Source organism: Felis catus, chromosome B4, assembly GCF_018350175.1.
Source record: "Felis catus isolate Fca126 chromosome B4, F.catus_Fca126_mat1.0, whole genome shotgun sequence".
Classification (NCBI taxonomy): Eukaryota; Metazoa; Chordata; class Mammalia; order Carnivora; family Felidae; genus Felis; species Felis catus.
Window position 1 is genome coordinate 110,618,002 of NC_058374.1, and position 26,757 is coordinate 110,644,758.

General features: G+C 36.7%; 1 long non-coding RNA gene across 2 annotated transcripts in view; it reads left to right on the plus strand.

Moving 5' to 3' along the window:
• Window positions 1-26,757, plus strand: part of LOC123386670 — a 107,202-nt gene that overhangs the window by 62,579 nt on the left and 17,866 nt on the right. Inside the window, exon 3 of one of the 2 annotated variants that reach the window (XR_006600930.1) lies at window positions 21,127-21,434. The exons of the other annotated variant lie outside the window; for it this stretch is intronic. This is a non-coding gene — a long non-coding RNA (uncharacterized LOC123386670). Of the gene's footprint in view, window positions 1-21,126; window positions 21,435-26,757 lie in introns of those variants that run through there. 2 annotated transcript variants of the gene reach the window in all.

Below are 26,757 nucleotides of genomic sequence, written 5' to 3' on the forward strand. Positions count from 1 at the left end.
TTTAAGAGTAACTGAGGCCTTGCATGTCATCTCATGCTTATAATTTCATTAACCTATAGCAAATCTTCTTACTTATTGAAGAAACTTAACATTAGAATCGTCCCTGGGACAGATGAACTTGAACTACTGAAAGAGATTATGATGACTAGGAGAAACACAGCACCTGGATAGTGGAGTATCTGCAGGATAAAATACTACAAAATAGCAAGAATAGAAGAGCTAAACACAAATTTTGATGATTCTTCATTTTTGCTAAAAGTCACCAGTCATATATCTTCTTAAAGGTTGTGCTTCTCGATCTCTCTTACCTATGCTACATGCTTTTAAGAAGCCATATTTGGGAGCATCTAAACTTGTAATTGATCCTCTGCCCCTGTGTATACTAATATAGATAAAGTGCTCAGGAATTCATTGTACTGCCTATCTTTATTCTGTGTAGAAAAGGGCTGAATATTGCCAAATGCCTGCCCAAGATACCTGACAAGACTATTACAACGACAGAATATCTAAGTTCTTTTAGTTCTTTGAAGCAAAATATTTTCATCTATTAATAAAAATAGTACTCTACTTGGAGATGTATGAGTAACTGTTAGAGAGAAATTAATCATTGCCACTTGTCAGAATCCAAGTGAAACAAGATTACATTAAATGCTACCTTTAGAGTACAGGAAACAAATAACAAAGGAATGCTCCCACCTAATCACATTTAAGCTGAAATAATAGTAAAGATTCTATTTCTGTTGAGTCATAGAAAGACTATTTTGTTCTGTATAAATGTATTCCCTAAGGAGTACCTATGGGAAAAATTGAAACAAGACTTCTCCCACCATTGTGTTTTGAAAGTACATGGTGAAAGAGTAAACAAACAAGGATCTTCCTCTCTTTCTCTTTTAAGCTATTGACTTTGAACTCTGTGGTTGCTAAGTTTATGGATACATCTGCAAAGGTTTTAACAGAGATCCTCCTTGTTTAAAAATTGGGATGATCAAGGCTTTAAACTTGAGTTTCTCATCACTCGGTTGTGGTGCAATATGGTACCCAGCCTTCAGCTATCCTAAATGATCAGAGAGAAAGAACAACTCCCAGCATGTCTCATCCTACAGGTATGGGTGGTCAACGTCAGCATTTCTAGATTGCAGTCTGATGCTAAACTGATCCACACATGGGCAGCTGAGTTTATACGTCTTATGCAGGCAAAATTTATGTTCACTTAGGGAAATAAAAATCTGGACATGCACACACACATACACATACACATACACATACACATACACATACACATACACTATTTTAAAGTAATGTGGAAAACACATGCAAGAACCCCCAAAGGTTTTACTTTTTGTATATGTTTAGATACAGTAAATAACATACAAATAATCATGGCCATTGGTGTTTTTCTTAAAGGACCATTGCATGAGCAAAGTTGCTTACCATGGATTTTCAGGCCACGTGGTTAATGGATGAGCTAATTAGTACATTTTCACTGTAATGAACATCCTTACAGCATGTAGCAATGAGCTAATGTTGTTGTGTCTCAGTTAATATAAAACCAATATAATTAAGCAGTTATATATTATTCTTGAATGTGCTGAAGAGTAAGAATGAGTTAAAAACTGTACCGGGGCGATAACAAACTCTCCAAAAATGTATTAATCAAATCTGTGTGCAACCTATTTCAAGAGGAGCTATATAGAATTAAAATTTTGGTAACAAACAAGAAGTAGTTTTTAACCCAAGGTGTTTGTAATGTATTTGGAGGAACCAACCAAACATGCAGAAAACATTTCTAAAATAATCACCAATTAATCTGAAACTTCTCCTTCCTACAAATAAATTCAAGTTTCTCAATGCTAAAAATTTAAAGTATATCTTCTCTTAACACTATAAATGCCTTTAGTTACTATAATAAAAAGCACACTGACACAGAATTTAACCTGGCTTAAAACAATTGAGATACTCCAGCTTTTCCCATTTGTTTTTCAGAAACCTGTTATAGTCAAGCAATGTTGATCCAGTGCAGGTATCACGGTAGCTAAAGAATTTATTCTAAATGGTTTAAAACAAAACACACACACACACACACACACACACACACACACACACTCTCTCTCTCTCTCTCTCTCTCTCTCTCTCTCCTCCACACACACAAACACATGCTTTTATTTATATATTTTCCTATGTTAATTCATGGATAACTAACTATAACAGGGTTATACCCGGTCCTAGGAGTACAATTTCCCTTCACTAAACATTACTAAGAACTGAACCATTACAGCCAAGAGAAGTAGTCCCTGTTCTGAGTCTGGTCTATATTACCTTCTTACTACCCCATTATACATTTATTTACCCATGCTGGCTGTGCTAAGTCCACATCTTATTTTTTTGGTTTTACGTCTAAATATATCTGTGTACTTTTCTTAAAAGTATGGTTTCTAAGACCTGCATCTTTAATTAATTTTAGCGAAGGCCTCTCTTTCCTCCTATGGCCTTTGCAATATACTGGCTGCTTCATTTTCTAGATTTTGCTGGCTCTTCAGTGCTGTCCTCCAAACCTAACTGGTCCATGGTTCTTTTCTCTTCATTAGCTCTGTTCTTTCTTCCAGATCACTATTCTCTACTGCCCTTTGCTGCTACTGTGGCAACAGAGAAAGGGAATGTATTAAAATTATTTAATATCCTTTTTTTTATTTGAAATTCACTCCTTGTGTGGAACAGATTGAGCAAAAGAATATGGCCAGCATAAACAAGGAGTAACACTTTCCATACCAAAGATAAATCCATCTGGAAAAAACATTGAGATAGCCATGAACTTCTATTGAAATTTCAAGACAGAAATAGCGTGGAACCCTGGTCTTTTCATGTCTGTACCTTTGTCTAATCACAGCATGTGCCTGTAGAGGTGAGCCTGTCAAGAAAAGGAAGTTTTCTTTTGTTGCTTTTGTTTCTATTGTTGTTGTTTTTTATAATAGGCATCTTAGTTGTATTTTAAAAATAGAAACCTAAGCAGTGAGTCAGGAAGAAACCTTGGTAAAAAAATTGGGGATGTGAGCTAGCACACTGCAGTATTCACAGACAGTAGAGGGGTCTGGAAATGTAGGCCAGCACCTGCTAGATGTATTGCGCTTCCAATGAAGTGAGAAGGGAACTAATGTGTATAAGTGCTTACTAAGCTAAGCACCACAAGCAGACATCATCACTTTTCTACCCAACTGCCACATCCCTCCTAGTTTTTCTTTTGCTCTCACAGGAAGGAAAATGCTGAATACTCACTTTTCCATCCTTGCTTGTAGCCTAGATACAGGCATGTAATTTGGTGTAGGCTAATGGAACCAGAAGGGATGTTACTGGGCCTTTTGGGAAGAATTCTTCCTGATGAGAGGCATGCAAAGAAAAATGCCTACCCTTCTGCTTTGGGTATTGTCATATTAGGACACGATACCTAGAGCTCTGCCAGCCCAGAGAACCACAGGGAAAATGACTGAGATCTCTACTGCCATTGGGCTTGTGCACCAGTGCAGGGAATCCCTACCTCTGTGTCTATTGTTCTTTGAGAAAAACTAACCCCTTGCATTGAAACTGCTTTTAGTTGGGTATTTAGTTTCTGGCAGCCACATGCACCCTAACTGAACAACACTGGGCCAGATGCTTGTCTTCTGATCTCTTTTGATGTTTATAATCATACTGCCAGCTATGAATTATACCCCTCTCCCATTTCAGAGACAAGGAAACTGAGGCTCATAAAGAGGAAGGATCTTGCCCAATGTCCCAAACCTCTAAAGGACAGAAGGCAAGGTTTGAATCTGTGTGCCTGTTCCTGAAGCACATGTGCATCTCCAATTCTCATTCACTTTCTGCCCTCTGTCACCTCGTACTGCCTCTGTGGAACAGCAAATATTTACTAATGGAGCTAGTATTTGAGCGTGGCAGGGAGGGTGTAGGCAGGTGTGTCTTTGTTCTGAGGCCATGGCAAGCATGTACAAAGTAAAGGGTTGAGCACAAAAGGTAGTTTTTATTGTGTGACAGTTTTTAAAAAGTGAATATAATGTTCTTCTTTAGGGCAAGAGGGCTGAGGCATATATATCCTTGGATATAATTAGATACTGGGTCATAAATAGAAACTTAGCTTTGCAGATATCTTTTGGACACTACACAAGTGCAAGACTTTCCACCATGCTCTCCATCATCCCTAGAGGGCTCTCGCCCGATCTTTAGTCCTCTAGTTTCTTACAAGTCCAACAACTTAACTGCAAGGATTTGGAGAACTGCCTCTGACAAACGATGGATGTTTTCAAATCCTCCCATTTAAAGTAAAGTAGGAGACAGACTAAGAACAAAGATCAGGGTGTGTTATTTTTCTCTTATTCAGTACTGCTGGTCTTGTAAAGAGGTTTAGTTCAACAAATTCTCTGAGGCCCTGGAAAGGTGGAACCCAATTATTTATGTGTTTAGTGATGGGCCATTTTCTAGATTTAGTTCTGAAAGATGTAGGATTATCTTACTGGTGTCACCTTTTCTTTGCTTTCCCAGATAAGGGATCACTGTCCTCGTGAGTCTGAATCCCAGGCCTCTTTCATCTGTTCCAGCCCTATCCTAATTGCATAGGATTCCTCCTTTGGGAATTTTTCTTCCTAAACCTTATCTTTAATGTTTTCTTCGTAAATTAATCCAAACTAATGGTTAATGGCATTTAAAAGTGAAATTATTATATCATGTCCATGTGGGAAGTAATATATTTACAAAGCTTTAACACAGAGTGTAGTAACTTCTCTAGTATGGAATTTTGGCCAGAGTCAGAGGATTCCTCTAAGGCAGGCAGAATCATGCCACACGGACAGCTGCCTCTGGAACCAACCAGCCAACAAGCAAATAGAGCACATACTTACAATAGCACGTTCTTCAACAGGAAACATAGCTTTTGAAAAACATTGACTTAAGAAAGACTTTATAATAATGTGAAAAAGGATAGGCTGCACTGATATTTCCCTACACTCATATTAACACTGAAAGCAGCCAGAGTGGAAAACATAAATAATTCAGTCTTCACTGCTTCTAGCCCAAGCCACCATCATCTGTTAACTGGAATTGATGAGACAATTCATTGGTATCTGGTTTCTACTGTCACCAGTATACATCCCCACTTCTAAGTGTCTTCTCAAAATAGCAGCTGGACTTATCCCTTGAAAAGCTAAATCTAGGGATACCTGGGTGGCTCAGTTTGTTAAGCGTCCAACTCTTGGTTTTGGCTCAGGTCATGATCTCCTGGTTTGTGAGTCTGAGCCCCGCATGGGGCTCTGTGCTGGCAGTGTGGAGCCTGCTTGGGATTCTCTCTCTCTCTCTCTCTCTCTCTCTCTCTCTCTCTCTCTGCCCCTCCCCAGCTTGCGCTGTCTCTCTTTCACACTTAAAAAAGAAGAAGCTAAATCCAACCAAGACATGCCTCTGCTTAAAATCCTCCAGTGTCTCTCCTGGTTACCCAGGATAAAAGATGAAGCTCTGACAGTGGCTTTAAGGCCTTACTTTGCTTTCACCAGACTTCTTCTTCACCCTCATTTACTAATCTCTCCTGCCACTGTAGCCACACTGGCTTCCTTCTGTTCATAGCAAGCCTCAGGCACACTCCTGCCTCAGGCCCTAAGTTGTCTTCTTGGATCAAATGCTGCTTTTTCAGTGACAGTTTCATAGTCACCTTGTTCACAATTGCAAGTCTCCACTGGCTGGACATCATTCCTCAGCAGTCTCATCCCTTTCCCTGCCTCATTTTCCTCTGTAGCACTTCACAGTGATGGTAACATATATTTTACTTGCTTGGATTGTTATTAGTCACCTTCTCATTGTGCTCCCCCAGCCCCCTCACTAGAATGCAAGCTATATGAGAGTAAGAAAGTTTGTCTTTTTTGTTGTTGTTGTTGAAATGTTATATCTATAGTGCATGATACAGTATTATATCCGATAAATATTTATAAAATAATTCTCTCCCCTGCCTATTCTGCCAGGGATTGTAGTTGCAAAACTACGGTATCGCCTGGTTCTAAGTCATTTAAGCAGAGAAATAATTTATTGAAATGAGATTGGAAGGCCAAAACACCAGATTCAGATACTGATTGAAACCAAGAAGGCTGGGTGGGTGGTGGAATACCCAGGCCTTGAGAAGTCGACAGTGTTGCCCTGGGCTCATTCTGTCTTTGCTGCTGTCAGCAATCTCTAACTGTCCCCGTATCTTTGCAACCCTTCCTCTAGTTCTGGAGTGCCCACCAGCCAGGTGCAGCCTCCTAGGCCATAAGTCAAGAACCTAGCTGTCAAGGGCCAGGGAAGACAATATGTAACCCTAGTTAGCTGCCAAGTAGGAGCCTGGGTTCTGCCTCCCACAAAAATGTATACAGTAAGGGATTCCCTGGCATAGGACCAGATCTGGATCATGGGCAGCCAAAGAAGAAAACACTAAACAAACAAACGAAATCCACAATTATAAATAGAAAGTGACTTTCATTGGTTGAATTTTGTTTTTCTCTAACTAATGTTTTCTAAAATTTCCCAGTTATGTGAATAAGGGTATTAGCTTATTTCATGACTTTTGTTAGAGACTTTTGTTTATACATTAAGGTAATAAAAATTTTAGCCAGACCTCCATTTTCCTCTTGATGTGGACTCTGATTTATGATATATCAGTACTTACTTACTAGAATGATAAATGAGTGAATTGAGAGGTCTTCAGTGAGTCATTTGATTTCTTCAGAGTAGACTTTTATCCAGAGGCTAATAGAGTATCATTTGTGTTTCACTAAATTCACATAATGAAATCAAGAGTATCAATGGAAAACAGATGCTGATCTGACTGAAACATTAATCATTTTATTCCCCATAGTAACAGTCACGCATTGTATTGAACTAGAGTTCAAATTTATTACACAAGATTTTTTGTTTGGTATGGGATTTTGGAATCAAATATAGATACAGTGATTCTTCCCACCCTGCAGTCCCCTTTCGAGTGACTTTTCTACTCCTCTAAGGCAACTCCCTTTGAAATTGAGCTAGCCCTGTAACTTAACGCAACTAATAAAATGTTGTAGAAGGGATATGAGTGACTTCTGGGCCAGGTCTTTAATATGCACTGTGGCTCTTGATTTTGACCTCTTAGAATTCAACTACCATGTAGGGAAGTCTGGGTTATCCTTTTGAAAAAGCAACATAGAAAGTAAGGCCTCATAAGATGAGAGACTGCATGGAAAAAATGCAAGGTGCCCCAGAAAACAGCCAGCATTAACTGCCATACATTGTACGTGATGCCCTCTTGGATGTTCCAGTCCCAGCTGGGCCACAAGCAAAATTCAGTCACATGAGTGACCCAGCTTATACCATGAGGAGTAGAAGAATCACCCATGTGAGCCTAGCCAACACACAGAATCATGAAAAATCATTCATATTGTTGTCTTCAGTCAATACCTTTTGAGGTAGTTGTTATAATAGAAGGCTGAAATATTTAAAATAATTTTTTTTAAAAATTGGGTAATAGCACTGCTAAATTTTTCTTGACAGAAAATGTCCCCCCTAAACCCTTTGAGTTTAAAAAGTACAGTATATTCTTCTTTGTTGGGCCACGCTCTAATAAAAATCCAAGGTCTGGAAAACAATTGAATTTTTAAAAACTGATAAAAAAATTTGTGTTTGTGTGTGTGTGGATGTGCATCCTTCATCACCTCTGAAGTGTCTACAGCTTCTATCACCTTGGCTTTACTAGTCCTGTCTCTGAGTTGCCCCACTACCAATTCCACGAACTCACTCATTTGACAGTCGACCTTTAACTATTTCTGGGCATCTCTCGAGTACATGAACTTGTACTCACAAGTACTATTCTGTAGCTGTCTTATCCCTTTCTCCTTCTCCCCTGCTGTTGCTTCCTGCAGCAATGTCTGTTGCTGAGGCAGCTTCTACCCATTGAAGAGACCCCAAAGCTGCCAAGGACTGTTTTCTGTGAAGCTGTTTATTCCACTACTGAGTCACCAACATCATCGGGATTTGGTATCCATGGAATATTATGTCTTCTTTCCTAGCCATCTTGCTGCTTCAGCTAGGCTACAAATCAGGGCTGCTTTGAAACTCTTGTCCCACAGATTTTAGTAAAACTTTAAATATATTCTTTCTCTCCTAAAGGCACAGATATCAATCAGGCTGGGTCAGTTGATGATCTAAATAAAGGACATTGAACTGACCACCTTGCCTTCGGAAACAGCCTTTGAAGCTATCTTAATTCTATTTTCCTCATATCTCTGTTAATTGCTGGAGACTCCAAATATGTCAGCTATATATAAATGGAAGGCTCAGTACCCATCAGATTCATACCATAAATGTATGGAAAGACCAATATTCTCTACCCTTCCCACAGTTATTAACAGTTACTCATGTTAAACTGGAGAAAAGGCCAGAAACCTCTGGATACCCTAGTGTGACACTATTACTTCATGGTCCAAATAAACAGAGACTTGGTGGTGGTGCTTCTCCAATTGAATGTTGTAATCATGGCGATTAGTAGAGGTTTCTGGAAATGTAGTTTTTAGCAGCTGGTTTGATGATGGTGATTCCTAATATCTATTTGTATGATCATCACTTCCCACCACTGCCTCCACCAACTGACCCCAACTATAGTAGGGAATATGGGAAGCAGAAGGTCCTCCTCACTTCTTTGACATAAAGATAGAACCCTATGGAATCTGCTCAGGGAGGAAGTTGCTGAGAGTTGACTGTGTGTCTATGGGTACCTCTCTATCTGTTGTCTACTTGTAGATCCCTTGGCATCTGGACAGAGGCTCAGAAACACTTTCCTTCACATGTAAAAGACAGTTTAGAGCTGACCTTCCAGTTTTCTACTAGAAACTGCACCACTTCATATCTGTTGCAATGAACTTATAAACAGTTCTCTCCAGATGCAATAGAAGGATGCAGATGAGACAATTCTCTTTAGCTGTTGTGTGACCTAGAGCACTGATTCGTTTATAGTACCAGGAGCAAGTGCCTACCATGTGACCTCTCTGAGGACTGGAGAAAATACACATCAATAGTGCCTCAGGTGTGAACTCATGCTGATCTTGGCATGAACTGTGTGGTTCTCCTCTCCCTCCTCCCTTCTCTCCTTCTCTAACCCTAATCTCAGCTCTTGTCTTTTTTATGTTTGAATTAATGGTTTACATATTATACAATATTTTTGGAAGCAGTTGAGGTATAAATATTTAATAAGTAAATAGGTAAAAAGTGTCACATTCTTTTATACCTCCTCCTTCCATAAAGAACAGAGCCGTCTATTCATAAAAAATACCTAAAATAGGTATCTGTAATACCTCAGACGCATGCAAACTAAATTCTAATAGTGACCTAAGTAATGCAATAGGTAAAAATTATCTGGCTGTAGTTAAGCCACACTCACTAGCCAACTCAAGCCACTCCCATCCCTCCCGCTAAGCCCCTGTCCTAGCTCCACCTTCCAGGGCAGGAATATTATATATTTCTAAGGTCCATAGTAACTTGTCTGACCAATAGATCCTTCTTGACATCTCAAGCTCTATTCTAGCTTCTCTTGTAAAATTAGTGCTGTAATGGAAAAGGGCAAGAGGAGTGCTCTCTGACAAAGTATATGTTTTGACTACTGACCCCCTATCTCTTGACTTCCATGCCTCTTTCCCCTTCCAGCGCTAACTCTATGATGGAATTTTTTAGTTATATTGGATAGTGAGAATTTCAATCTGGTTCCAGGGGGTAGGTGTGGCAACAGTAGAATAGTGGGGAATAGATTTGGGCACCAATGATTTTATCATGTTGGAAGGTATTTTTTTCTTTAACACTACATGGCAAACTTCAAGAGGCTCAAATTTCAGACACATTCTAGGCATCCATTTCAATGTAGTTTGGATGCCAAACATTTAATTTAGACTGAGTCAATATTATAATAAAATAATACTCAATAATTACTCTTTATTTAATTTTCTTGAGTTACTTAGAATATTTAGTCAGTGATGCTTTACTGCATTTCTGAAGGAAAACAAGTTCTATATTCAGTGTTTCTGGGACTTTGCTGGTGTGTAGCTACATTTTCAAGGATCTTTGTTAAAGCTCCCCATAGATACATCAAAGAAGCAAACTTAAATAACACTATAATGTAATAGTTACATTTCAGTGAGGCAGCTTTTTAGCAATTAAATTTTGGACAAATATCTTTGAAATGAGTTTTTGCTCATATACCCAGATGACATTAATATCAATTAACGAATTGTTATTATGCATCTACTGTGCACCAGTTTGGGGATAGGCAATTTTCAACATGGTATTTAAACATGTTAAAATACCAGATGATGTTCCTTCCCTAAAAGCACTAACAATGCATTTGGGAGAGACCAAACAAGATATATGGTGCCTGTGTTAAAGTGTTATGAACACTGTAAGCAAGTACTGTTCAGTACCTCAGCTTCTTTCTCTGTAAAATGGAGTAACAATAGTACCTATTTTATAGATAATCTATGAAAGTACTTGGGGATGTGCCTATATAGAGTAAACATCTATACATGTAAACTCATATTGCTGTTAGACACTCATGCCACCAAGAGGTAGATGTTAATTTGGTTGTGTCATTTCAGCTCATTAGTTTAGATATTAGTGTCCATATCTGTGAGAAAAACACATTTTAATGATCCCCCTCAGTTCTATCAATTTTAGAAAAAGAGGAATTAAAAAATGTTAAATATATTTATAATCTTTATCATTTTTTAGTTAAAATTTAATTAAAATTTTTTAATGTTTATTTACTTTTAAGAGAGAGAGCAGAAGTGGGGGAAGGACAGAGAGAGAGAGGGAGAAACATAATCTAAAGCAGACTCTGGGCTCTGAGCTGTCAGCACAGAGCCTGATGCAGGGCTCAAACTCCTAAACCTCAAGATCATGACTTGAGCCAAAATCAGACACTTAACTGACTGAGCCATCCAGGCACCTGTGTAGTTAAAATTTTTAAATCATGTAAGTATAGGGATACCTTCCTTCGAAATATTTTTCTATCTTTAAAAACACCATTTGAAAAATTTAAAAGCTAAAAGAAATAGAGCTTTTTTGCATTTTAATTTTTTTATCACTAGATTTGAATTATATGAATTAAGTTCTAAACATATCAAATTACACCAGCCATTCTGTTAGTAATGTAGTGATTTATTTATTTAGTGGGTTTTTTTGATCCTTGATTAAGGCACATGATCACCTTTAAACTTTATCATTTGAGAACTGAAAATTATTAGTGTATATTTCATTCTTCGTTCGCAAAAATAATAGTTTATTGTTTTCTTTTATGTTTGTGTAGTACATAAATTTAGTGAAACTACCAGTCATCAGTTAATTAAACATTTTTAAAACTGACATATCAAAACAGTTATCTTTGCCTAATAGCTTTATTGCTAGAGGTTGATCAGTAAGAAGCACATCTTAAGGAAGGGTTGGAAATTTGCATAGCTTATGAATTATACACCTTGAAGAGGTTGTTTTTCAATCCTTGGTGATATTTTTGTTGTTGTTGTTAATCTTGGTCCTAGTAAATGAATAAGCATTTCCTCCCAGTGTGCCTGTTTTATTATAAATGTGTTATGCTGAACAAAAGGTCATTGTTAATATCCATTTGATAAAGCATTTTTATTTATTTTTTTGCTCACCATTGTTTGCTGTTAGAAGATGAATAATCCACCTTCCCTGATAACTGAGCACTCTGGAGGAATGGGGAGGGAGAAATGGCTAACATTTATTTTATCTCGAGTTTCAAATTTAACAAAGGTATGTCTCCATTGTAATTTATCACAGTAATTTATAGAAAACAAGCTGACTGAATCATACGTTGATAAATAAACAATACACTCCTGTGAACCCAGAGCCACAGGGGTGTGTAATCGGCATTCTAAGTTTAAAAAACAAAAAACAAAAAACTTGTGTTTGAAGTGTTTTTGTACTGATAAGTTACTGAATCATATTTTGTCATATGATTTATACATTTTACCAAGTAGTTGATATGCTTTACCAACATGTTTTGAAATATCAGACATTATATGCATGAATCTAGGCAAACAAATTAAATTTAAAACTTTATTGTAAAAAATAATACTATATTCCTTTACAAAAGGTCAGTTCAAAATTATTTATTTATCTTTAAAAGAAAAATCAAGTAAACCCAAAACAAATCTTTGGGGGAGAAAGTGAAAAATAAAATTTTATTCCTAGAATTGTAAATCATTCTTTGTCCGAGGAACCTTAGGATCAAAGCATTATACTCTCATATTTTAAAATGTTAGCTGTAAAAAAACTTCTTTAAATAGAGTGGACATTTTCATATTTTTGTGTGATAAAATCATACATTTTTGGATAATATACTCATCCAAAAAATCTGTAATCACTATAATCTGGATATATGTGTCAAGTGTTAGAACAATACCTTTATAATCTATGTTTCATAAGAAGAAGACAAGAGAGTTTATAGTGTTTGAGTTACTAAGACTCTTTTCTCTAATTTGTTTTTAAAGCTATATCTAATACCCTATTAATGCTACAGTCTACAAACAAACAAAAATAAACCAGTGTAACTATATTCAATCTATTTAGTTTGTATATGAATGCAATCCCTGCTAGAATACTATTCATTAGGTAAAGATTTGAAAATACATAGGGGAAAAGTGATATAACTATACTAATTTTTAAAAACCTTTGTAAAATACTTGACATTTACTGGAAATAGAAGTAGAGGAATTTCCAAATTCTATCAAGAAGGAAAAAAATAACATTCAGATCAATACATGTTAATTATATAAGAAAATTATGATATTGATTCGTGGTGATGAAAATTTTCCTATTAAATGCTTTAAGGTTGTTTCAAATTGCTAGGTTGTTTGAATGACTTTTCTTACCCAAATTTCCTGAAACATATCTTCTACATTACCATGTAGACCATGTCTGTCTTGAGTTTACAGCAATACGCTTTACTTTGTCAAAGAAAATCAATAGATTCTAATTTGTTAAACCTGGGAGAAGCTGTTTTGAAAACATAGCCTCTCTGCTGTGAGATTTAAGGAGCTTTAAGGCTATAGTACAAAAGTAAAGTAATCCCAACCTAACTCAGTGGGAAAATATGTGAGAACATAAGTACAACAATAGGTAATGTGGCTCTATTAGTTATGAAACATATTTCTAGAAAGACCAGTACTTTTGCAGAGAAACCAGTCAAGTGGACAGGATCTACAAAGCATTTCTAACCATGGTGCTTTGAACTAATCTAATCTCAAGAAAGATTTCAACTTTCAATTCAATTCCACAAATATTTGTTGAACAAGAGCACTCAATATTTGTTGTACAAGAGAACTCAGTACTTTGCCAAATGCCCTGCTTTGACAAAAATTGGAAATCTATATTAACCTTGGACAAGACTTCTAACCACCCTGGGCCTCAGTTTCTCCATCTGTAAAATGAAGAGATTGGACTACAAACTATCTAAGGTTTTATAGTTCTTTTGTGGGACTGGCTTGGGTATAAATGAGAACAGATCACCTTTGCTTTTTAACTCACACCTTGACCTCACCAATAGTGTAAAATTAGAAAAGCCAGAGATTGCTTGTGGTAAAAGGGACATTAGCCATTAGAAGATGAAATGAGCTCAGGGAGCTCAGGGAAAGGATGGTGGTGGAGAGCATGGGCTCTAGAGTGGGGCTGCCTGTGGTGGAGCTCTGGCCCTAACCAACAATGTGTCTTTGGACTGTTACTTTATTTCTTGGGACTTCAGTTTATTCATTTGTAAGATGGAAATAATTGCATTTACCTTATGGGGTTGTTGTAAAGATTAGACGAGTTGATGTACAGAAAGCACTTAGGACTGTGCCTAACACAGAATAAGTGTCCAATACGATCAGCTAGTATTACTCTGGCTAAAGGCTCAGGGACACTGAATGTCAGTGGCCAACATTCAAGCCCAGGTATTGACATTTGCTAGGATGTTGTTTAGTTACTTTAACTAATAGTAGCCAATTCATAGGATAATTCAGGGATTTATGTATTTAAAAATAAATATACCTGTATCTATATCCGTATCTCTATATCACGTGGAAGAATATCAGTATACAGCACATAATGACACTGAGAACTCAAATATTGAGAAATAGAAAGAAATGTATCCATGTACAGAAGTCTTCAGGTATTGAGCTTCATACATGACAGATTTATGAATTTAGTTGATAGTTCTGGCAAAATAAATATTCAGAATAAGAGTGTACAGGTGGAAGAGATAGATGCATAGGGCAAGGTATTTGCAAAGGTGCTTGGAGCTTCCATGACCTCTCTTGTCATGCCATTCATCCAGAATCTCCACATGTTCACCAACTTGGAAGCTTTCTGAACCCGTCCTTTTGGATTTTTATGGAGACTTCATTACATAGACATGATTGACTAAATCATTGGCCATTGGTGATTAAACTCAATCTCCATTCCCTCTCCCCTCCCTGGAGGTCTGAAGTTGGGGGAGGGGGGTGAAGCTGAAAGCTCTAATCCTGCAATCACACGGTTGGTTCCCCTGGCAACCAGCCCCCACTTTCCTTCCAAAATCACCTCGTTAACATAAATCAGGTGTGGTTGAAAGGGGCTTGTTATGAATAAAAAAGTTACCTTTACCCTCACTCTCATCACTTAGGAAACCCCAAGGTTTTAGGAATTCTGTGCCAGAAATGGGGACAAAAACCAAATATGTATTTCTTATTGTAAATTGCAGTATCACAGTAGAAAAAAATTCACAATGTGGAGAAAAACCAATCAATTAGAAAAACTTCTAGAAATGACACAGATGATAGAGTTATTAGACAAAGACAATGAAACTGTTATTTTAATTATAGTTCATGTAGTTATGGAATATTCTCTATGTTTAAGATGCTAGAGGAAAGATTGAGTATGTTAAGTTAGATACATGAAAGAGTTAAAAAAAAAAAAAAAAGAAAGACCCAGATTGAAGTTCTAAAGATGTCTGAGATAAAAAAATAATACACTTACACTCTTACTGGGATTAATAGCAAATTACACATTGCATTAGAAAAGATTAGTAACTAGAAAACAATAGAAGATATTTGAAATTAAACAGAAGAAGACTGAAAACAAATGAACAGACATGAGGAAGTTGTCGGACAATTTAGGCAGCCAAATACAAGTGATTGTGGAGTCATTGAAAGAGGGGAGAGAGGAGGGAACAGAAAAAAAAAACTGAAGAAATCATGGTCACTTTCCAAATATGATGAAAGGTATACAGGCATACCTTTTTTTTCATTTTGCTTTGCTTTATTGTTCTTTTCAGATATTGTATTTTTTACAAATTGAAGGTTTGTGGCCACCCTCCATCAAACAAGTCTATTGGTACCATTTTCAAACAGCATTTGCCTACTTTGTGTACCTATGTCACGTTTTGGTAATTCTCACAATATTTTAAACTCTTTATATTATATTTGTTATGAAAATCTGTGATCATACTACTCACTGAAAGCTCAGATGATAGCATTTTGGGGGATAAAGTATTTTTTAATTAAGACATGTACGTTTTTTTATACCTAATGCTATTGTACACTTAATATACTATAGTATGGTATAAAGATAAGTGTTATATGCACTGAGAACCCAATAAAATTCATTCGACTTGCTTTATTACAATATCCACTTTATTGTGGTGGTTGGGAGTAGAATCCCACAATATGTCTGAGGTATGCTTGTAAACAGAAAGATCTAAGAAGTTCAATGTACCCAAAGTACAAGAAACCAGAAGAAAACAATACAAGATACACCTTAACTATATTATTTAAAAACTGTGATAAAAAGAAAAATCTTAAAAGCAGGCAGAGAAAAGAAAAAACTCACATTATGTATAAAGGAAAAATAAAAGAAACACATGTCTTGTTGGAAATAATGCGAGCCAGAAGATAGTAGAGACACATTTTTACTAAAAACAAAAGCACAAAATATACAAAAAAACACCCAACATATAGTGAATACTATTCTCAGCAAAAAATATATTTGAAAAAGGAAGGCAGAATAAACTTTCTTAGGCATAGAAAAACTAAATGAGGGGCGCCTGGGTGGCTCAGTTGGTTAAGATCTGACTTTAGCTCAGGTCATGATCTCACAGTTCCTGGGTTCAAGCCCTGTGTCGGGCTCTGTGCTGACAGATCAGAGACTGGAGCCTGCTTTCGGATTCTGTGTCTCCCTCTCTCTCTGCCCCTCCCCTGCTCATACACTCTCTGTCTTTCTCAAAAATAAATAAACATTAAACAAATTTTTTTTAAAGAAAAACTAAATGAGTTAATCACCAACAGAAATATCGAAGGAATTCCTCCAGTCAGAAAGAAAATGATATTAGATGGAAATGTGCATTTACACAAAGGATTAAAGAACATATGATAATATATGGATAAATAGAAAAGGTATTTTTTATTGAAGTATAGTTGACACACACTGTTACAATAGTTTTAGGTATATAACAGCGAATTGAGAAATAATCATGCTGTGCTGACCACAAGTGTAGCTACCATCTGTCACCACAGAACTCTATTACAATATCATTGACTATAGTCCCTATGCTGTATCTTTCAACCCTGTGAGTTATTCATTCTGTAACTGGATACCTGTGCCTCTCCCTCCTTTTCATCCCTTTTTGCCCACCCCCTGCTCCCTGCCCCTCTGGCAACCACCAGTTTGATCTCTGTATTTATGGATCTGTTTCTGCTTTGTCATTTGTTTTGTTTTTAATGATTCCATTTATGGTGTTTACCTTTCTCTGAGTTACTTAGCATAATACCTTCTAGGTCTATTCAACTGTTACAAATGGCATGATCTCATTCTTTTCATGGTTGCATAATATCCCATTGTATACGTGTGTGTGTGTGTGTGTGTGTGTGTGTGTATGTGTGTGTGTATCACATCTTCTTTATTCATCTATCAATGGACACTTGGGTTGCTTCCATATCTTGACTGTTGTAAATAGTGCTGTCCTAAACATAGAGGTGCACCTATCTTTTTGAATTAGTGTTTTTATTTTCTTTGGGTAAATACCCAGTAGCAAAATTACTGATTTGTATGGTATTTCTGGTTTTAATTTTTAAAAGAAGCTCATTACTGTTTTCCGAATTCCTGCCAGTAGTGCAGAGGGCTCCTTTTTCTCCATATCCTTATCAATACTTATTATTTCTTGTCTTTTTGATACAAGCTATTCTGATAGGTATAAGGCGATATCTTACTGTGGTTTTGATATGTATTTCCCTCATGATTAATGATGTTGAGCATCTTTTCATGTGTCTGTTGGCCATCTGTATGTCTTCTTTGGAAAAATGTCTATTTAGGTTCTCTGCCAATTTTTAATTGGATTATTTGGTGGGGGTAGTGGTGAGTTGTATAAATTCTTTACATATTTCAGGTATTGACCCCTTATCAGATATATCTTTCGCCTTTCTCCCATTCAGTAGGTTGCCTTTTCATTTTGCTAAGCAAAACTTTTATTTTGGTGTAGTCCTAGTAGCTTATTTTTTCTTTTATTTCTCTTGCCTAAAATAAAAATATCTAGAAAACTATTTCTAGGGCCAATGTCAAAGAGGCTGCTGCCTATGTTTTCTTTTTTTTAATGTTAAATGTCATAACTTTATTTAAAAACATAGCAAATTCAGTGTATTATGATGGAAAGTCTTTTAATACAAATTAAATACATGGTATTCAAAATGTTACCAAAATGCCAAAATAAATGATCACCCCAAAAATATCATGTGTACAACCCTTAGATATTTATGTAGATAGTTCATTTTACCAAGTCTGTTTTTTCCTGTGCTAGAGAAATGTTTGAAAATCTCACTAAAACTTTCAAGTTTCTTGTGACTGATTGATTTAGCACACTCATTCTTAAGCTTCCACACCTAGATTTAACTTTCCCTCATATCGCCACAATTCTTTTAGACTTTCATCAATAGTACTGATGCTCTGCAATTTCCTCCTGTCCTTTAACACCCTAATTTGTCATTCAGTATTATAGCCATCTCCTAAGCCACCATGGCAACTGCTCCTTTCATCTACATAAACTACGTAAGTATTCTCAGTACAAAACAGATTTCAAACTCCAGAGTTATAATTCTATGTTGGTTTTGTTTTTTAGAATGTCAAATCCATGCTTCAATTTCTCTTTGGAAATAACAATTTCCTACCATCTTGTTTTGTGCTACTGATTCCGTCCCCTTCTGTCCCCTCTGGGATCATTTTTCATTAATCATTCTCACCTCCCAACTCCTTTTCAATCATTTGTCCACTGCTTCCTTTTTTCCAATGCTATGGTCATAGCGAATACTTTTATTCTAAAAGCATTTTCTTTAAGCCTGTCCCCACAAATTAATCCACATTGTCATTACTGCTTTCTCTTCTTGTATAGTGTTTTAAGTTACCAGTATATTTTTTGCTTTCACTTTTCATTTCTTTTAAAATTAGGACTCAACTATTTGTTTTTGGTTCAGTCCACTCAAATATGAAAATAACTTCTCATACATTTTCCTTTATTTCTTATCCATGTCCAGTTTGAGAATAGCAAGGATTTCTTCTTGGAAAATCCTCCTCCCTTGCCTTTAACACAAAGAGCTAACATTATTTTTATATATACTTTGAGTGCTTTATAAATGCTAGACACTGGACTAAAGGATTTTACACATTTTTGCTTGCATAATATCTCATTAACTATCCCTATTTCACACATGAAGAAACTGAGACAAAGAAGTTGATTACCTTCTGAAGACCACACAGTGGCAGAAGGGCAGGCTGCTTCCAGAGATTGCTCTACAATTATCCTGTCTTTCATATTAGCTTCTGGGCTATCTTCCATTGATCACTCTTGTGCTAATCTTTATATATGTATTACATATTTCACAATTTCAAATTATTCATCAGTACATTCTTGTTAGAATTGCAGATAATAAAGAAATATATGGATTGAAAAATGAGAGTTCTCTATTCTCTCCCTAGCCCAATTCCAATGCCACCAGAAGAGGAAGTGGTTTGTTGGGTGCTGCCTATGTTTTCTTTTAGGAGTTTCATGGTTTCAGGTCTCATATTTAGGTCTTTACTCCATTTTGAGTTTGTTTTTGTGTATGGGGAAAGAAAGTGGTCTGGTTTCATTGCTTTGCATGTTGCTCTCCAGTTTTCCCCACATCAGTTGTTGAAAGGACTGTCTTTTCCTCACTGTATATTCATTCTTCCTTTGTCGAAGATTAAGTGACCATATAAGTACAGGTTTATTTCTCCGCTCTCTGTTCCATTGATCTTCTAGTCTGTTCCACTGACTTTTTAAAAATAAATCTCTTTAAAAGCTATTTGACCGTTTAGGGGCACCTGGGTGGCTCAGTTGATTAAGCGTCAGACTTTGGCTCAGGCCATGATCTCTCGAGGGAGATTCTGTGTCTCCCTCTCCCTGTGTGCCTTTCCTGCTCACACTCATGCGCGCTCTCTCTTTCTCAAAAATAAATCTTCAAAAAAATTTTTAAAAAGCTGTTTGACTGTTTAAAGCAAAGGAGCATCAATATATTATGGGAGATAAAACACATGTAAAAATAGGATGAAACTATGTTCTTATAAGGTTGTTATCCTGAATGTGAAATGGTATAATATTACTTGAAGGTAGACTGTGATCAGTTAATGATGTATTCTATAAATCCTAAAGCCACAACTAAACAACAAGAGTTATACCTTATAAGCCAAAAAACAAGATAAAATGGGGGAAAGGGTAAAATTATTACAAGTGTAGGAGAAATGAACCTTCATAATCAAGAAACAAGTGTTCAGAAAATATACTTATTTGTCAATTACTTAGCTTATGAGACCAAGTTTTGCCATTTGAAGGAATCTTCATCACCTCCTGTTTAAAACACACACTCAAAAAGCGCCTGGATGACTCACTCGGTTAAGCATCCGACTTCCGCTCAGGTCATGATCTTGCGGTTTGAGTTAGAGCCCTGTGTTGAGCTCTGTGCTGATAGCTCAGAGCCTGGAGCCTGCTTCAGAGTCTGTGTCTCCCCATCTCTGCCCCTCCCATGCTCATTCTCTATCTCTCTCTGTCTCTCAATAATAAATAAAAATGTTAAATTTAAAACACACACTCAAATCAGTCAATCTGGGAGTCTTCTTTTCCCTCTTCTTGATGCCTCACTGGAAGTGATGCATAATTCCTGGGACATTGTCTTGATGTCAGTGGAGGGCAGGCTTCTGAGCTAGATGCTTGGATCCAAATATTAACTCTACTATCACTTTTCTGTCACCATAGGCTAGTTACTTACCTTTGGTTTGGTGCTTCTCCTTCCTCATTGGTAAAATGAGGATATTGATAGGAGCAACTTTGAAGGATTATTGTGAAGATTTTTAAGATAACTTAAGGAGGCACTTAATACAGTACTCATCACATACTAAACCCTACATGAGTAACACCTTCATTATCTGTCTGTGATAGTCTCTGCTGTTGCTACATCTTCTGCTGTTGTCCTGGCCATGCCACAGGCACTGGAAGGTATCAGGCAGCTGCAGACTTTGTCTTCTGTCTTCATTAGGTACCACCAGCTCAGTCAGCACTTTTATACTTCCCTTGGGGGTTTTAGAAATACTTTTTTAGTTTTTCTGGACTGTGGTGCCCAGTACTCCGTGGTGCAGCTGCTAGTCCTGTCTTCTGGACTTCTGGACACTTCATTCCACCATTGCTTCTCTACTACTCAGAAATGTCCACTCTCCCCAGGCCACACTTCTCAGAGCAAGATACACATTCTTCCCATGTTTCTTGGGCCACCAGGATCTGGCTTTCAAGCCTACTGTTTCTGATATAAGCTTAAAACTTTCCCTTTGGGAACTCAACACTAAGCAGTGACTTCTGTGATCTTGCTGTAGCCATCCTCCACACGGCAGTGCACGTGGGCAGTGAGTGAACTCTCTGCCTACATGCCAAGGGCTGTTATAGGGGTAATAAGAGTGATAAGAAGAAACCTGGTAATACTGCAAAACATTACCTGCTCCCAGTTGGAAGCCTTGAATCTGTTCTAATGCACACGGAAAAACTAATCATTCATTTTACTTCAACTGCTTTATTAACAGGTTAGTTATGAGACTCCAGAAAGTGAATGTTGCCCACCAATGTGCCATGGTGCCACAGTGGAGAACCAGTGCCTGTGGTTCACCAGGACTATTTGTTATCACACATAGAAAAGATTTGGACGCATCTGGAGATTCTTGGAAGTACCATTTTAATGACATGGCCCTCAACATCCCTGGAAGCTACAATCACCTCTTGATTCAGTCTAGAAAAACTAAAGTCTATGAGACAATGGGCAATCTGCTGAGTTCTGGATCAATTACGAATAATTCTGTGGAACCATTTCCAATCATTACAGTTGGAAACAGTGTCTCTCTGTATGTTTCTCTTATGCTGATTATCACACACTGATTTGTAGTATACTCATTCACATCCTCTTCTGGTATCCCCTGATAGTCTAGAAGCTCTTTGAGCAGTGGGACTTATTCACATTTTGCCATCCCATGGGGCCTAGCAGAGTTTTATAAGGAGCTACTAACACCACCACCACCACTAAACATAAGAACCCCACCCTAGACATGGCTCTGGGGGCTGCACGAATATGATTTCATTTAAAGCTCATAGGACACTAATTTATTATCTTCCCATTTTAAGGACCAAACAGTCAAGGATCCAAGTAATTATGAGATTTGTGTAAAGGTACAGAGCATGGGACTACAGTTCTATCCAGGCATCTCATGCCTTATATCCTTTCAGTATAGTATGTCTCTTTCACATGACACCTCTCAGTGGTGGCTGTTGCTGAGTTTGTCTCCTTCCACTGTACCCAATCCTACAAGCCCTCTGGTGGTCAGGCTGCCCTGGGAAGGCACTTAAACATAGCAGAGCAGAGCCAGGATCTGTGGCTACTGAGATAACAGAGGTAAATAGCATTACCAAATATATAGTCTATTGCTTTAGAAATGCCTGTGAACATTTTATAAAGTAGAGTCAACAATAATCATTTGTTTATCTGTATCTTCTGAAAATATGATAAATTTAGCCAAAATGTTATAGTTAGGAGTGAAAGAAATTCAGAGTAAGACATATGAATATTCTTGACCTTTACAATCTATGTTAGCCAGAGTCACATACTTTTTTCTTTTCATAGAAAGTGAGAAGTTTGGGGTCATATTCAGTAATTTTGGCCTGGAAGTTCTGGCTTGTTGTCTGCATTTAAAAACTGCTAGATTGCATTCTACTCCAAAAAGGCATGTGACTTCTGAGGAGAACTGTGGTGAAGTAGACAAAGCTTGTCTTTTGTTCTGCTCACTTCCCTTTTATGAAGCCCTTTCCTCTTTTTTTACAGTCCCTTCTCCCCCTCACTTCCCCCTACCCTGGCTCTTAGTGCTCTACTCTAAGTGTCCAGCAGAGAATAAATCACTAATGCTTTCAGAAAAATTAGTCTGAGAGTTTGTAATTACCCCAAAGGGAGTAACTCGAAATAATAAATCTCTAGTGATAGAGATTACTAACAGTGGTATTTCAACTGCTGTGGCTCCTGGTTAAGTGACTTATTTTGGTGATAAATCATACCATTTGAGAGGCGAATTGCATCATTAAATCAATCACCTGACATCCCTTCTTGGGTAGACTTAGCACTCCCAAGATGATAGGAAAACAGTTTTCCACTAGCCACAGGTGAAGAAATGCACAATCCCAGTTTGGTTCGACACAAATAGAGAGGCTGAAGTGTTGCTAACATCAGAGCAGGATGAATGGAAACTTGCAAAGTGGTTCTTTGTTAAGAGTGTGCTGCTGCTTACCTTGCTGCTGACCTCCCTGCTTTCTGCCAGTATGTGTCAGTTGAGTGGACTTTTGACTGCTGGACATGAAGAAATAGTATAATCAATGAAGCAATCAATCCACAAATGTGTAATGGACTTCTACAATCTGAAAGATTCTGTAGCAAATTGTACAGGGATATAAAGGTGATTTATGAAGCGATATCCCATTTTTAAGTAGCATATGATAACTATGAAGAATGTGCACAAAATATGCTAAAGGAGTCAGAGGATAAAGCAATCCCTGTGGCTGATGTTGTCCAGAAAGGTGGTTTTTTTAATAGTGGTATTTGCCCTCTTGAGTAATATTATCGGAAAATAATAGAATTCTTGAATACATTCTTTGTGCCAGGCACTGTTTTAAGCTCTTTACACATGTTATGTGTAAAATTCTTAGACAAGTAAGTGGCACATGATATGTGCTCAAAGCGTTATAGTCTTACTAGTGTCATTCCTTCTAATTGGAACTAGTGTCTAATTCCTTCCAATAGGAACAATTATTTCTTCCTTGTTGAGAAGACGGGGGCACATCAAGGTCATATAACTTGTAGAAGACATAGAACTAATAATTGTGAACTCAGACACTGACTCCAGAGTCCATGCTCTTAACCACACTCCATATTGCATGGAATCAATAAGATTGGTAAATAAAGGCAGAATTGGGAGAGGGGTGGGGGGAGTAGATCCAAGGAGCAACAGGGCAGAAGAACAAAGGTGACAAAGTTCCAATCTTGTCCAAGGGTCAGGAAGTTAACCAGGGTAGAGGACTTGGGTTAAAGCTATGGGAGGAATGTCTAGAAAAATAATTTAGAAAGAATTATGAAGGGTTTTACACATTAGTTGGGAAGACTATTAAAGGAATTTCAGCTTTAGCTTATATGTACTACAGAGTCAACAATTTTTACACACACACATACACACACTCCAACAGGAAAAAAATAATTTTTTGTGAAGATTAAGATAGAGAATTATCAGGACCATCTTATGTGTTAGACAGTAGGCAGTGGCTAGAGCCCATAGTTCTTTCAAGAGCCTATAAAATTTTTTTAATTTTAATTTACTTTAAATCAGAAGGAAATCATATATATAATGAGTCTATAATGAAAACAGTTTGGATTATATTCATCTTTATAACACTATAGGCAGAAAATATAACTTAAAAAATATTTTAGTAGAGAACAGGGCAAAAGTGCCGATGGCTCACAAAAGTCATACTGTGCCCCTGGTTATTATGCTGAATCACCTAGAATTGGGAGTGACTAAGCATAAGTAAAACGGTTAGGAAACTACTAAAATCATTATGCATGAGATAATACAGGTTTTGACTAAGTTTGTAGCCATATTAGTTAATTAAAAACAAAGATACTACAAATAAAAAACTCAGAAACGTTCATAACTGTCTTTGTTATATGGGTGTGGTGGAGTATGGGATTATTAGTTACAACTGAGTACAAAAAAATGTAAGTTTTCTGGTTCAAGATAATGGGCAAATACATACATATACTTTCTTTATGTTCCAGCATTTCTTTTTTTTAAATTTTTTTTTCAACGTTTTTTATTTATTTTTGGGACAGAGAGAGACAGAGCATGAATGGGGGAGGGGCAGAGAGAGAGGGAGACACAGAATCGGAAGCAGGCTCCAGGCTCAGAGCCATCAGCCCAGAGCTTGATGCGGGGCTCGAACTCACGGACCGTGAGATCGTGACCTGGCTGAAGTCGGACGCTTAACCGACTGCGCCACCCAGGCGCCCCTGTTCCAGCATTTCTTAAAAGAAGAGACATGTTTTTAAAAATCTATAATAGTAGATTATATGAAAACAGTAGACTATGCTAAAAAAGTAAGTCTGAATCAGCAGGCTAGAAAAAGTTTTAGGATCTGATTGATAAAGAATCAAAACTGAGAAACCCGAAACAGGCAGAAGAGAAGGTTGCAGGATTCAAGTCACAATAAATGGCGTAGGAATAGAAACTCACCATAGATTGACTAAAGTCATGATTAACTTAAAGAATTATGAAACACCCTGATCATTTCTGTATAGGGAGCTGGCTTAAGTGATCGCCTCCAGAATATAAGGCTAATGACAAAAGCTTTCAAAACAAAATGGAGAATCTTCTATCCCTAGATAGGTGTTAAGAAGGGATAGTGAAAGTTCAACATGGTTTTGATGCTGAAAACAAACAAACAAAAAAATGCAGAGCCTCGGTGACTTTAAACCCACACAGATATGAAATAAGGGTGGGAGGGGATAATTGGCTAAGCACAGAACTGAAATATACTCAAGTTTCCCACTTCTCTCATTTGGGATTTGAAAGGGGTCCCTGCCTCATTTGCCAGCTTTCCCCCCATAAACATATCACACAGCATAATCTTGCCTGTTTAACTTCAGAGTCTAATAAAATTTCCCACTATTTGGGGTGGGATGGGCTTCTTATAAGCAATCAGACATATACAACTTTTAAGAAAACCTATACTAGCTACATATGTGAATCAATGTAGTCTTTCATTTTTAAATCTATAAGAGCAAAAAATTTTCTGTGCATTTTCATAAAAGAGAATCAAAAGAAGAGCTGACCTGCATGAAATGTAAACATTTTAATTCTCAGAAAGATTGAAGAGTTGATTAAAGTCATGAATCAAGTATAAGCTGCTAGGGAAAGAGATACCATCAAAAAAATTTTTTTTAATTCTGTAAGATAAAAATGTGATTACAAAAACAAGTAAGCACACATATTTACATATACATATGGGCCAAACAACAAAACGAGTAGAGCTGAAGGCCAAATTAATAAGGAAATGTCCCAGAGCATAGAGAAGGCAAAGACAGAGAAAATAGTAAAGATAGATAACTTGAGAGCTATGGTGGACAATTCCAGAAGATTCAATAACTGTCTAAAAAAATAGAGAAAAGAATAAAATAGATAGAAATAACTAATAGAAGAAAAATTTCCTGAAGAAAGATCCAAGTGTTCACATGAAAAATTCTTTGATGTACTGATCAGGAATAAGGACACACAGGCATGTTAGGACATATCTTGATGAAATTTTTAAATCCCAAGAATAAAGAATTAATTTTTAAAGTTCCCACAGGAATAAAACCAAAGCATATAATTGAGACTGAAATAGGTATGGAACGTCTCAATCTTCACACTAAATGCTAGAAAAATGTAGCAGTAATGGCCTCAGTGTGCTAAAGGAAAAAAGATTTATAATTAGGAATCTATAACCAACCAATTCGTTTGCAATATTTGAGAACCATAAAGATTTTTTTGGACATTAAAAGTTACAGTAGATCATTCAGGAAATAAATTACTCAAGATGAGTTTCAGGAAAAAAAAATTACTCAAGATATTTTCATTTGCTTAAAATTAACCCAGAAAGAAGACATGGTATATATAAAAGTAAATAAACATAGAAATCAATTGACTATACCATTAAGCCTAAGTGGTTACTAACAATTTGGCCATAAATTTCAGTGTAGTTCATTACCAAAATAATTTTTAAAATAGTAAAGGCATTACATATAATAAATAAATGTAACTGTAAATGATTTAAAAATAGTAGATGGAGACTATGAGTAGGATGTAGGATACATAAGAACCACTTCTTCTGTTAACCTAAAACTGTTCTGAAAAATAAAGTCTAGTAATTAAAAAAACAATACATGGGAGATAGAAGAAAAAGTGAAATAAAGGCATATTAACAGCATTTCTGTTTAAGAGGAGGGAAAAGAGATACTACTTCTTCATATTCACTGAAACATATAGTTTGTATTTGTATCTTAAGAACCTAAAATACATAATGAAAATAATCTAAAAAGCATTTAGAACTTCCAAGCTGCTCAAAGTTAAAAAAGGAGCCATAAAATGTGT